The sequence below is a fragment of the Orycteropus afer genome, unplaced genomic scaffold (genome assembly GCF_000298275.1).
Source record: "Orycteropus afer afer isolate SDZICR_OR568_19922 unplaced genomic scaffold, OryAfe1.0 scaffold00077, whole genome shotgun sequence".
NCBI lineage: Eukaryota > Metazoa > Chordata > Mammalia > Tubulidentata > Orycteropodidae > Orycteropus > Orycteropus afer.
The window spans coordinates 641,127-655,648 of NW_006921664.1; the positions used below are offsets into that span (position 1 = coordinate 641,127).

A 14,522-nucleotide genomic window follows, 5' to 3' on the forward strand; every position below is an offset into this window, starting at 1 on the left:
AAGATTTGGCATGTTGTGTATTCATCCTCATGTGATTCATGGAATTTTTTTTTATTTCATTTTTTGTTTCTTCTACTACCCAGTTGTTCTTAAGGAGGGTATTGTTCAGTTTCCATGTGTATTCCTTTTTTCATTGGTCAACCTTTTATTGATTTCTAATTTTATAGCATTGTGATCTGAGAAGATGCTTTGCAATATTTCAATGATTAATTTATTAAAGCTTGCTTTATGGTCTCATATATGGTCTATCATGGAAAATGCTCCATGTGCACTGGAAAAGATATATATTGTGCTGTTGTTGGATGAAGGGCTCTGTAGATGTCCACAACGTCAAGTTGGTGGATTTTATTGTTTAACTCTTCTGCGTCTTTGTTGAGTTTATTTCTAGCTGTACTATCTTTCATTGAAAGTGGTATATTAAAGTCTCCTACTATGACTGAGGAGTCATCTATTTGTCTTTTCAATTCTGTTAAAGTCTTATTTATGTATTTTGGTGCTCTTTCATTGGGTCCATGGATACCTATTTTGGTTATACCTTCTTGTTCAATTGATCCTTTAATCATTATATAATATCCTTCCCTGTCTTTTATGTTGGTTTTTATCTTAAAGTCAATTTTAACAGAAATTAATATTGCCACTCCTGTTCTTTTTTGGTTGTCGTTTGCTTGATTTTTTTTTTTTTCAAGCTTTGATTTTTAGTCTATTTTTATCTTTGTCTCTAAGGTGTGTCTCTTGTAGACAGCAAATTATGAGTTATGTTTTCTTACCCAGTCTGAAACTCTCATCTCTTGAATAGTGCATTTAATCTATTGACATTCAATGTAGTTATTGACAAGTATGTCATTTTGCTGTGTGTTTTTTTATGGTGTTCCTTTTTTGTTGTTGTTGTTCCGTACAGTTTTCTGTTATAAATATAAATATTTTCTAAATATATAAAAATGAGCGAGTGTATTTTGTTTATGAATTTTGTTATAATTTCCCTTGTTGCTATTGTTTTAGTATTTGCTTAATATCTGTGTTTGTCCTCTTTTTTATTGTGATATGAAGGTTTATTATTTTTCTTTGAGGTTACCCTGTGATTTATATAATTTTCTCCCCAAGTTTAGAACAGTCCATTCTATCTTGCAACTCCCTTGACTTTCTTACCATTTAGAAGTTCTGTAACTACACTGTTTTTTCCCTTTTTGGTTTGTAGTTATCCTCATTTGGCAATTAATGTCTCTGGTTCCCTGTTTGCAATCTTGTAAGTTTATTTTCCTTTGGACACTTCCATAGCTGTGTTAGTTTCTGAGTTATGCCATCTTGTTTATTAATTGTCAGTTTTCACTTGCTATTATTGTTTCCCTTTTCAAAGGACTCTCTATAGTATCTCCTGTAAGGTTGGTCTAGTTCTAATAAATTCTCCTGATTTCTGCTTACTTGGAAATCTCCTAAATTCATCATCAGATTTGAGGGACATTTTTGCTGAGGATATAATTCTTGGTTGACATTTTTTTTTTTTTTCTTTCATTGTTTTATATGAATATCATCCCATTGCCTTCGTACCTGCATGGTTTCTGCTGAGAAATCAAAGCCTAGTCTTACTGGTTGCCCTTTGTAGGTAACTTTTCGTTTTTCCCTTGCTACTTTTAGGATTCTTTCTTTGTCTTTGGTTTTGGTGTTTGATGATGAGTTTTGTGAAATCCTTTTGGGGCCTATCCTTTTTGGGGCTCCTTGGACTTCCTGAATGGATATATTTTCATCTTTCATCATATCGGAGAAGTTATGGTTTGATAAATTTTGGAAAATTTTCTCAGGGTTTTTTATTTTATTTTTCTCTTCCTGTTCTGGAATTCCAATTACACATAGGTTATTCTTTTTGATGGTATCCCACATGATTCTTAGGCTTTCTTCATTTTTTTTAATTTTTTTTTTTTTTTTCTGATTGATCCCTTTCCAAAGAAGTATTCAAGTATTTGTCTTCAATCTCATTAATTCTGCCTTCCATTGATTCAATTCTACTGCTTTTCCCTAGTTGGCAGCACTTATGCATTCACCACTTGTCTCTCTGTGGGTGTAATAGACAAAAAGAGTAGCTGCACAGATCTATGTTAATAGTTTGTGAAAAGCAATTAAGGGTGAGTCAGGCTCTTATTGGTGCTCATATATCTTTGTCCAGTTGGTGGCTCTCACTCAGTGTGGTAGTTAAGTTTGTGTGACAACTTGGCTGGGCCTGGTTGAGTGGCTGGGCAGTTTGTGGTAGTTATTCCCCATGATGAGACTGGCAATCAACTCCATGGTGGAATCTATCACAAGCAGCTGAGTAGCTGCCTTTGGGATGTGGTCTGCTTTGAGATGTGTGTATATAAGGAGAAGCCTTAGGGATAGTCTCTAGCTTATGGCATGCTTGGACCCTGAGTTTAGTCATGTCTTGTTCAACAGCCTGCCATGCTCTTCTAACTTTAGGACTAAAAATGGACTTGAATTAATGGCTTGTCACGTGGTTTGGTAACATTGAGACTGTGTCAATTTATCTGTCGACCTTGGGCTTCTTAGCCTCTGCAGACAGTAGCTTGTTGAGTGAAGAGATGCATTTAGCTGCAATGGTCTAGGAGCAGGAGGCAGAGCTGAAGCTCAAAGCCAAGGGGCTTTCACACAGCCCCTAGAGCCAAGCATTTTGAACTCAGACTTTTACCCTCCTGAACTGTAAGAGAATAAACTCCTATTTGTAAAGGCTATCCCATTTGTGGTATATCCCTGTCAGAGTGGCACTAGGTAACCAGAACACTCAGTAAGTGGAGATGCAGGATTTGTGGGTGTAGTTGCATCATATGGGCATGGTTGCTCTTTCTTACTCAGTTAGACAAAAAGAACAATTGAAAACCATCAAAAAAAGTAAAAGGAAGCAGACAAAAAATACACCACATAAACACACAGGAACAAACACCAAAAGGAATAAAAAAAAAGAAGAAAGTCAATAAATGTGAGAAAATATATAAATAAATACCTTTAAATGCCAAAAGAAATATGAGTAGAAAAAAGGTGGGAAAAAAAGCTGCAATATCTAGGGAGGAGCAAATAAGTGAAAAGAGGTAGAGTAGGAGAATGATGAAGAAAAAAAAAAAAATGGGAAAGTGCAAAAAGAAGAACAAGGAATGAGGAGAACCACAAGAAAGAAAATATGGGAATCAGGAAAACTAAAGAGAGAAAAAGCTGAAAACTAGAAGCTGGGAAGGCAAGAAGGATGAATAATAATGTTTTTAAAAAGCCAAATTCACTGCCTTTGAGTCAGATCCGAGTCATAGTGACCCCTCTTTGGGTTTCCCAGGCAGTATCACTACAGAAGTAGATTGCCCAATTTTCCTTCTGAGGAGTGGCTGGTGGGTTTGAACCAATAGCTTTCTGTTTAGCAGTCAAATATCTTAGACACTATGACACCAGAGAGCCACTAATAAAAAGGACAGAAATATTAATAATAATAGTTTTAAAATAGACAAAACAAACAAACTAAAAAAAAAAAAATTTGGGCAGGGAAAAGTCAGGCACCTAGGTTCAGTCAGAGCACACAGACTGGGATGGAATTTCTGTCAGCCCAGAAGGTGGGTGGATGTGAGGGCTGGCCACACCTCTGTTCACTAAGAGGGTGTGGCATATAAAAGTAACAAAGGAAATAGCACACCCTTCCAGTCTTCCATGTCTGGAATGTCCTTGAGATCCCTGGAGAGTGGAGCCTGTTCTTAGTGCCCTGGAATCTGAGAGAACTCTGTCACTTTAAATATCCCAAATGGTCTAATGGCTTGTAAACATTCAAAATGGCTACACACTTCAGACAGCCAAAAGTTCACAGCTCAGCTGATCTTCCTCTTTGCTGCTTTCCCTTTTATTCACCAGGCACCAGTGCAGTCACCTCTGCAGCCTCTGGCCAGTAGGGCTGATTTTTAGGTTAATTCTTAGGTCCTAACCCAAGGGAGCTCTGGTAGCATGGTGGCTAAGACACTTGCCTGCTAACCAGACAGCTGGTGGTTCAAACCCACCAGCCACTCCTCGGAAGGAAGGTTGGGCAATCCTACTTCCGTAGTGATACTGCCTCGGAAACCCAAGGAGGGGTCGCTATGAGTCAGGTTTGACTCGACGGCACATAACAACAACAACAACAACCCCACTCCTTGGAAGGAAAGTTGGGCAATCTACTTCTGTAATGATACCACCTCAGAAACCCAAGGAGGAGTCACTATGAGTCAGGTCTGACTCATCAGCACATAACAAGAACAACAACAACCCCACTTGGCAATATCCAAGCTGTCCATGCAGGCAGGACCACTGACAGACCGGAGCTCTATCTTTCTCCTTTTTCAGTGTTTTCATTCAGGTTCTTCTACTTGTTGGAGTTTAGCTTACTTCTATATTCTTCCTTTCAACTTTCAGGTTTCCAGAATTATCTTCTGTATCTGTGTTAATTGGTTCCCCTTCTATTTGTTGAAGAGAGTCTGTGTAGTTTTTCTGTCTATTCTGCCATCTTACTAAAACTCCAGAAGTTGCAGTCTATAAAGGTAAAACTCTTTCAAAATTTCAGTGCTTAGTGTTCATAGCACAACAATGCAACTTAATTCAGAGAGTATTGGGGCAACTTTTAATGTGAGCTGGAGTACTGACTATTAGAAAAAATAATTCTTTATTAAGGATGTCATTTTAGTGTTAGATTTTAATTGAATGTGAAAGTTTGAACTCTTACATTCAACAAAACCTTGAAACTACTGATTGGTTCAAAATAATTTTATGGAAAAATTAATTAGTAACAAAAACAAAACCTGGCCACTGAAAACCTTATGAATAGCAATGAAATGCTATCTGATATATTACTGGAAAGTTTTTTGAATAGCCTGGGAGCATTTTCTGATACAGTGCCAGAAGATGTGCCCCTAAGGTCAAAATGCACTCAAAATAAGACTAAGGAGGAGCTGCCTCCTCAAAGTAGAATTGACCTTCATGATGTGGATGGAGTAACGCTTTCAGGACCTACATTTCTTTATGGGACATAGTTCAAAGTGAGAAGAAACAGCTGCAAGCATTCATTAATAATTGGAACGTGGAATATATGCCATATGAATATAGGAACACTGGATGTTGCCAAAAATGAAGTGGAAAACATAAAGAGTAACATCCTAGGTATTAAAAAAAAAAAAAAAAAACTCTTATTGCCTTCCAGTCAGATCTGATTCATAGCAAACCCTCCTTGGGTTTCCAATAATGCATCTCTATAGAAGTAGATTGTCCAGTCTTCCTTTCAAGGAGTGGCTGGTGGGTTTGAAATGCCAGGTTTCTGGTTAGCACTCATATGCCTTAGGTACTACACCACCAGAACTCCTATACTAGGCATTAGTGAGTGAAATTGACTGGTATTGGCCATTTTGAATCAGATAGTCCTATAATCTGCAATGCCAGGAATAACAGGTTGAAGAAGAATGGCTTTGCATTCATCATCAAAAAGAATATTTCAGCATTTGTCCTGAAGTGCAATTCTGTCAGTGATAGGATAATATCAAAATGCCCACAAGGAAGACCTACCACACATCTCTCAGTTTGTTGTATTTGATGGCTTGCATGTTGCTGTGAGACTGTAGGGTATGTCACCAGTATTTTAAATACCTGCAGTGTCATCCATAGGTTTCAGCAGAGCTTCCAGACTGAGACAGACTCTTAAGAAAGAAGGGGTCATCCACTTCTCAAAGAATTGACTAGTGAAAACTTTATGAATAGCAGTGAAGCACTGATACATTACTGGAAAAATTTATGAGGACACCTGAAATATTGCCTGATACAGTGCCACAGGATGAGCCCATCCAGCCAGTTGTTGTTAAGTATCATAGAGTAGGCTTTGACTCATAGATATTCTATGTACAATAGAATGAAACAGTGCCTAGTCCTATGCCAAGCTCACAATCCTTGCCACACCTGAGCTCATTGTGGTAACTACTGTGTCAATCCACCTCATTGAGGACTTTCCCCCTTTTTGCTGACCCTCCACTTTACCAAGCATGATATCCTTCTCCAGAGAATGGTCCCTTCTGTCAACATCACCAAGGTAGGTGAGAAGAAGTCTGGCCATTTTCGCTTCCAAGGAGCATTCTGGTTATACTTCTTCCATGAAAGATTTGTTAGTTCTTCTGCCAGTCCATGATACTTTCAGTATTATTTGCCAACATGACAACTCAAAAGCATCAACTCTTTTTTGATCATCCTTATTCTTTGTCCAGCTTTCACATGTATATGAGGTGATTGAAAATGTCATGGCTTGGATTAGACACACTTCAGTCTTCAAAGAGACATCTTTGATCTTCAGCACTTTAAAGAGGTCTTTTGCAACAGATTTGCCCTTACAATATGTCTTCTGATTTCTTGACTGTTGCTTCCATTGTTGTTGATTGTGGAACCAGGTAATATGACATCTTTGAAAATTTCAATCTTTTCTCCATTTATTGTGATGTTGCTTATTGGTCCAGTTGTGAGGATTTTCACTTCCTTTATGTTGAGATGTAAGCCATGTGATTGCAGAAATATATTGACAGTGAACTTCCAGAAATGCAAGCTGGATTCAGAAGAGGACATAGGATAAGGGACCCCACTGCTGATATCAGATGGATCTTGGCTGAAAGCAAAGAATATAATAAAGATATTTACTTGTGTTTTATTGACTATGCAAAAGCATTAGATTGTGTGGATCATAGCAAACTATTAATAACATTGAGAAGAATGGGCATTCTAGAACACTTCATTGTGTTCATCAGGAATCTATACACTGACCAGAAGGTTGTTGCTCAAACAGAACAAGGGAATACTGCATTTTTACAATCAGGAAAAGAGTGCTTCAGGGTTGTATCTTTTTGCCACACACACTCAATCTGTATACCTAGCAAATAATCTGAGAAGCTGGACAATATAAAGAAGAACATGGCATCGGGATTAGAGGAAGACCCATTAACAACCTGCAATATGCAGATGACACAACCTCAGGTCAGAAGGCACTCAAAATACTACTGAGGAAGAGGTGCCTTCTCAGAGTAGAGTCAATCTTAATGACTTGGATGGAGTAAAGCTTTATGGACCTTTATTTGGTCATATGGCACAACTCGAAACGGGAGAAAACAGCTGCAAACATCCATTAATAATCGGAATGTGAAAAGTATGAAATATGAATCTAGGAAATTTGGAAGTTGTGAAAAAATGAAACAGCACATGTAAAGATTTATATGGTAGGCATTAGTGAGCTAAAATGGACAGCTTTTGGCCATTTTGAATCAGACAACCATATGATCTACTAGTCTGAGAATGACGAATTGAAGAGGAATTTTGTGGCATTCATAGCCACAAAGAGTGTTTCAAGATATATTCTAAAGTACAATGCTGTCAGTGATAGGATACTATGCATACATCTACAAGGAAGATCAGTTAATATGACTAGTATTCAAATTTATGCACCAACCACCAAAGCCAAAGACAAGGAAATTGAAGATTCTTACCAACTTCTGTAGTCTGAAATTGACTAAACATGCAATCAAGATGTGTTGATTATTCCTGGTGATTGGGATGTGAAGTTAGAAACAAAGAAGAATCACTGGTAGTTGGAATATATGGTCTTGGTGATAGAAATGACACCAGAGTTAGCCTAGTAGAATTTTTCAGGACTTATTCATTGCAAACACATTTTTTCAACAATATAAACATGTAGACCTCACCAGATGGAATATGCAGGGATTAGATTGAATACAGCTATGAAAAGAAACAATGGAAAAGCTCAATATCTTCAGCCAAAACTAGGCAGAGAGCCAGAGAGGTAGAATAGACCATCAACTACTCATATGCAAGTTCAAGTTGAAGCTGAATACAGTTAAAACAAACACACAAGAGCCAAAAAATCACCTTGATTATATCCCTCTTGAATTAAGAGACCATCTGAAGAATAGATTTGACTCATTGAGCATAAAAGACTGAAAAACCTTATGAATTGTGAAATGACATCAAGAACATCATCCATGAATAAAACAACAGGTCATTAAAAAGAGAAGGGAGAAAAGATCAAAATGTATGTCAAAAGAGACTCTGAAACTTGCTCTTGAATGGAAAATAGATCAAGCAAATGGAAGAAATGACAAGATAAAATAGCTGAACAGATTTCAAAGAGCAGCTCAAGTAGACAAATTCAATTAATGTAATGAAATATGCAAATTCCTGGAGTCAGGGAAAAAAAAGGGAATAACACACTCACATCTCTTAAGCTGAATGAAGTGAAGAAAAAATTCAAGCCTCGAGTTTCGATATTGAAAGATTCTATGGGCAAAATTTTGAAAGATGCAAGAAACATCAAAAGAAGATGGAAAGAATATGCAGAGTCACTGTAAAAAAAATGCATAATTGGCTGATGTTCATCCATTTCAGGAACTGGCATATGATCAAGAACCAAGGGTATTGAAGAAAGAGGTCAAAGCTGCATTGAAGGAGCTGGTGAAAAACAAGGCTCCAGGAATTGGCAGAATACCCATTGAGATGTTCTAACAAACAGATGCAACACTGGGGGCACTTATCAGTCTATGTCAAAAAAAATTGGAAGAGAGCTACCTGTTCAACTGCCTGAAAGAGATCCATATTTGTGCCCATTCCAAATACAGGTGATCCAACAGAATGTGGAAATTATTGAACAATATCATAAAGGTAAAATTTAACTGAAGATGATTAAAAAATGATTGCAGCAGTATATTGACAGAGAACTTCTAGAAATGCAAGCTGGATTCAGAAAAGGACGTGGAAGGAAGGATATCATTAATGATGTCAGATGGATCTTGGCTTACAGCAAATAATACCAGAAAGATATTTACCTGTGTTTTATTGACCATGGAAAGGCATTCAACTATGTGGATCATTACAAGTTATGGATAACATTAAAAAGAATGGGAATTCCAGAATACTTAATTGTGCTCATGAGGAACATGTATATAGACCAAGAGGCTGTCATTCAAACAAAACAAAGGGATACTACATGGTTTAAAATCAGGAAGTGAGTGCATCAGGGTTGTATCCTTTCACCATACTTATCCAATCTGTGTGCTGAGCAGATAATCAGAGAAGCTGGACTATCGGAAGAAGGTGGTATCAGGACTTGAGGAAGGCTCATTAACAACCTGTGATATGCAGATGATACAACCATGCTTGCTGAAAGTGAAGATGACTTGAAGCACTTACTGATGAAGATTAAAGACTATATTCTGCAGTATGGATTACAGCTCAAAATACAGAAAATAAAAATCCTCACAATTGTACCAATAAACACTACCATGATAAATAGAGAAAAGATTGAAGTTGTCAAAGATTTCAAATTTACTTGGTTCCACAATCAACCCTAATGGAAGCAGTAGTCAAGAAATCAGATGCCATATCACACTGGGGAAATCTGCTGCAAAAAAACCTTTTTAAAGTGCTGAAGAGCAAAGATGTCTCTTTGAAGGCTATGGTGCACCTGACCCATGGTGTTTTCAATTGTCTCATATGCATGTAAAAACTAGATAATGAATAAGGAAAACCAAAGAAGAGTTGCTATTGAGTCCATTGGACTCATAGTGACCTCTCTTTAGGTTTCCATGGTGGTATCTCTACAGAAGTAGATTCTGTAGAGAATCTTCCTTCTGAGGAGTGGCTGATGGGTTTGAACATCCAGCCTTCTGGTTAGCAGTCAAATACCTTAGGCACTACACGATCAGAGCTCCTAAAGAAGAGTTGATGCTTCTGAGTTGTGTTGTTAGTGAAAATCACTGAAAATGCCACTGGCTGCCAGAAGACCTAATAAATCTGCCCTGGAAGAAATGCAGTCAAATTATTCCTTGGAAGAGAGAATGACCAGATTTCATCTAATCTACTTTGGTCATATTGTCAGAAGGGACTATCCTTAGAGAAGGATAACAAGGATATGAAGCTTGGTAAATTAGAGGATAAGTAAAAAAGGGAAGCTCCTCAATTATATGGATTAACACAATGGCTGCAACAGTGGGCTCAGGTTTAACATGGATTGTGAGTCTGGCACAAGACCAGGCAGTGTTTTGTTGTGTTTTATATAGTGTCTCTATGAGACAGAGCTGACTCAACAGCACCCAACAAAAACAATACAAGGAACACTAGTTATTTTTCAAATTTATACACCAGCCATTAAAGTCAAAGGAAAGGATATGGAAGACTTTTACCAAGTTTTGCAGTCTGAAATTGACCAAAGATACAGTCAAGATGTATTGATTGTCATTGGTGATTGGAATGTGAAAGATGGAAACAAAGAATTAACGGAAGTTGGAAAATACAGCCTTGATGATAAAAATAGCCCTAGAGATCACATGATAGAACTTTGCAAAACCAATAACTTATTCATTGCAAATCCTTTATCAGCAATATGAACAATAACTATACATGTGGACCTTGCCAGATGGAATATGCAGCAATCAGTTCAACAACATCTGTGAAAAGAGGCGATTGAGAAGCTCAAGATCTTCAGCCAAATTAAGTCCAGGATCTGACTGTGAAACAGACCATCAATCATATGCAAGTTCAACTTGAAGCAGAAGACAATTAAAATGAGTTGAGGAGAACCAAAATAAGACCTTGATTATATCCCACTAGAATTTAGAATCTATGTGAAGAATATATTTGATGCCTTGGACATACATGATCAAAGATCAGGCAAGTTGTGGGATGACATTAAGAATACCATACATGAAGAAAGCAAGAGATCATTAAAAAGACTGGGAGGAAGAAAAGAACAAAATGGATGCCACAAGAGACTCTGAAACTTGTTTTTGAATGTGAGTAGCTAACACGAATGGAAGTTACAATGAAATGAAAGAGCTGAACAAAAGATTTTGAAGGGCACCTTGAGAAGACCAAATAATGTATTATAATGAAATGTACAAACACATGGAGTTCAAAACCTACAAATGAAGAACACACTCAGCATTTCTGAAGTTGAAAGAAATGAAGAAAAAATTCAAGCCTCAAGTTGCAATGTTGAATTTTTCTATAGGCAAGATATTGAATGATGCAGGAAGCATAAAAAGAAGATTGAAGGAATCCATGATCACTGAATCCAAAAAAAAATTTGGTCGATGTTCAGCTATTTCTGGAGGTAGAATATGATCAAGTAGCAATGTCATTGAAGGAAGAAGTTAAAGGTACACTGAAGAATTGGGAAAGAACAATGCTCCAAGGATTGACATAACACCCATTGAGATGTTTCAACAAATGGATGCAGTGCTTGAGGTGTTTACTCATTTATGCCAAGAAATTTGGAAAACAGCTACCTGGCTAGCTGACTGAAAGAGATCTATATATGTGAAAGGTGATCCAACAGAATATGGAAATGATTGAACCATATCTTTAATATCATGAAAAAGTGAAATTTTCTGATGATAATTCAAAAACTGTTGTAGCAATATATTGACAAGAAACTTCCAGAAATGCAAGCTGAATTCAGAAGAGGATGTGGAAAAAGGGATATCATTGCTTATATCAGATGGTTTTTGGCTGAAAGCAAATAATACCAGAAAGATGTTTACCTGTTTATTGAGTATGAAAATGCAGTTAGCTGTGGATCATAACAAATTATGGATAACGTTGTAAAGAATAAGAATTCCAGAATATTTAATTATGCTCATGAGGAACCTGTACACAGACCAAGAAGTTGTCATTCAAACAGAACAAGGGAATACTGCATGGTTTTAAATCAGGAAGAGTTGTGTCAGGATTGTATCCTTTCACCACACTTATTCAATATGTATGCAGAACAAATAGTCTGAGCAGTGGGACTATATGAAGAAGAATGCAGCATCAGGATTAGAGGAAGACTCATTAGCAACCTGTGATATGCAGATGATGCAACTTTAATTGTTGCAAGTGAATGTGACTTGAAAGACTTACTGATGAAGATGAAAGACTAAATTCTTCAGTATGTATTACAACTCAACATAAAGGAAACAAAAATCCTCACAACTGGACCAATAGGAAACATCATGATAAATGGGGACTTAATTAAAGTTGTCAAGAATTTCATTTTACTTAGATCTACCATCAACACTCATGGAAGCAGCAGTCAAGAAATCAGACATCATATATGACATTGGGAAAATCTGCTGCAAAAGATTTCTTTAAAGTATTAGGAAGCAAAGAGGCCACTTTGAAGACTAAGGTGCAACTTATGCAAGCCATGGTTTTTTCAGTTGCCACTTATGCATGTGAAAGCTGGACAATGAATAAGGAAGACTGAAGAAGATTTGACATTTTTGAATTTTAGTGTGTGTGAATAATACTAAAATGCCATGGACTTCTAACAGAATGAACAAATACATCTTGGAAGAAGTGAAGCTGAAGTGCTCTTTAGATGTAAGAATGACCAGGTTCATCTCATCTACTTTGGTCATGTTGTCAGAAGGGACCATTTCTTGGAGAAAGATATTATGCTTGGTAAAGCAGAGGGTCAGCAAAACAGAGGATGATCCTCAACAAGATGGGTTGATGCAGTGGTTTAATGATGGGTTCAAGCATAACAAAGATTGTAAGGAAGATGCAAGACTGAGCACTGTTTCATTCTGTTGTACTTAGGGTTGCTATGAGAAGGAGCTAATTCAATGGCTCACCTAACAATAACCTCAGAAGGAAGACTGGGTAACCTACTTCGGTACTGATTGGAACTCCCTGGAAACCTAAGGAGGAGTAGCTATGAATCTTCTCTGACTTGATGGCAGTGAGTTAACAACAACAATAAGAATAAAAAACTTAGCATTGAAGGCTCCACCATTTTTGAGCAAAGCATACAAAGGGTATGGGGCAGGGCAAAGACTAAGGTGTTCTGCATTTACAACAGCACACATTTCCTCTTCCTGATCTTGACAGGGATGGGCAGAGGACAGGTTTGATGGCTTGGTCAAGCACTTTCTTGAGACCTTGCTGTGTAAGTGCTAAACACTCCAGATATTTTACATCACCTTAGCCATGGCTAAGCCTTGGGACTAGATGATAAGAGTCAGCTTCTTCTCCTTCAGCCTTTCAATCATAACTTTGTCATCTCTCAGAATTAAGTTTAATTTCCACAAGGATGATGGGAGTGTTGTGACAATAGTGTCACATATTAGGGTTCCACTTTGTGAAGAGATTTTTAAATGACACAAAACTTACCAGGGAAAAGAAAATTAAGAAAACCTTATTTTGGATGGGAGAAGGAGTGCAATCTTCTTGACTAGCTATATTTCATAAGCCCAGATTCACTGGTTGTCCATCTACCATTACATTGACAGAGTAGTTGTCAGAGATAAAGAGGGTATAGTCTCTAGGAAGTGCATTTGTTGTGTAACTGATCACTTGGAAAATTTTACATATAGATCTGGCTCCCCTCACCACACACTTGATGGCATCTGGACTGCTCACAGGAGATGACAGCAGCTGGGTACCAAGGTGAGAATTGGCAAGGACAGGGCATGGGCCAGACATGGCTGCAGTAGCAGAGTGTAGAGTGCTGGGGCTGCTGTCCACATTGCCTCTCGTTCAATGGCCTGGAAGCCAAAGCCCAATGACAACCGCCACACAAAGCTAGAGGGAAACTCCTTATCATTAGTTTTTTGAGGAATCTCCTCACTGTTTTCCACAACTGCTGAACCACCTTACATTCCCAAAAGCAATGGATAAGAGTTCAAATTTCTCCATATAATCATTAAGATTTGTTATCTTATTTTGGTTTTTAATTTTTATCTTAGCCATTCTCATGGAACTGAAATATTATCTCATTGTAGTTACGATTTTTCATCTCTCTGATGGTTAATGACATTGAGAACCTTTTCATGTGTTTGGTGGTCATTTGTTTGTCCTCTCTGCTGAAATGTTTATTCAAGTCCTTTGTCCAATTTTTTTTGGGGGGGTTGCTTGTATTTTTGTTTTTATGCAGTTGAAGTTTTATATATATATATATATATATATATATCAGTTATTAGACTTTTATCAGATATATAGTTGCTGAAGACATTCTCCCAGTTGACAATTTGTCTTTTCACATTTTTGATAAAGTATTTTGATAAAGAAATTATTTAATTTTTATGAGGTCCCATTTTTTATTCTATTTTCTGCTATTTGTGCTTTTGCTATTATATTAGATGATCCATTGTTAAAAGCTATGCCTCACAGCTTTGCCCCTGCATTTTCTTTTAAGAAATTTATGGGTTTAGTTGGTATATTTAGCTCCTTAATGAATTTTGAATTTTCTTTTGTGTATGGTTTGAGACATGGATCTTGTTTCATTTTTCTGCATGTTGAAATCCAGCTTTCCCTACAGCATTTATTGAAGAAATTCTTCTTTCCTCATAAAATAGAGTTAGCACTCTTCTCCAAAATCAGTTGATCATAGGTGTCTGGGCTTATTTCTTGATTCTCAATTTTATTTCATTGGTATATTTGGTTATTGTTATACCAGGCTTTGATTGTTATAGCTCTATAATATCTTTTAAAATCAAAAAGTGTGAGTCTTCCTT

General features: G+C 37.0%; 1 pseudogene; it reads right to left on the bottom strand.

Moving 5' to 3' along the window:
• Positions 1-12,843: 12,843 nt before the first annotated feature.
• LOC103197358 lies at positions 12,844-13,491 on the bottom strand (annotated as a pseudogene).
• Positions 13,492-14,522: the final 1,031 nt, after the last annotated feature.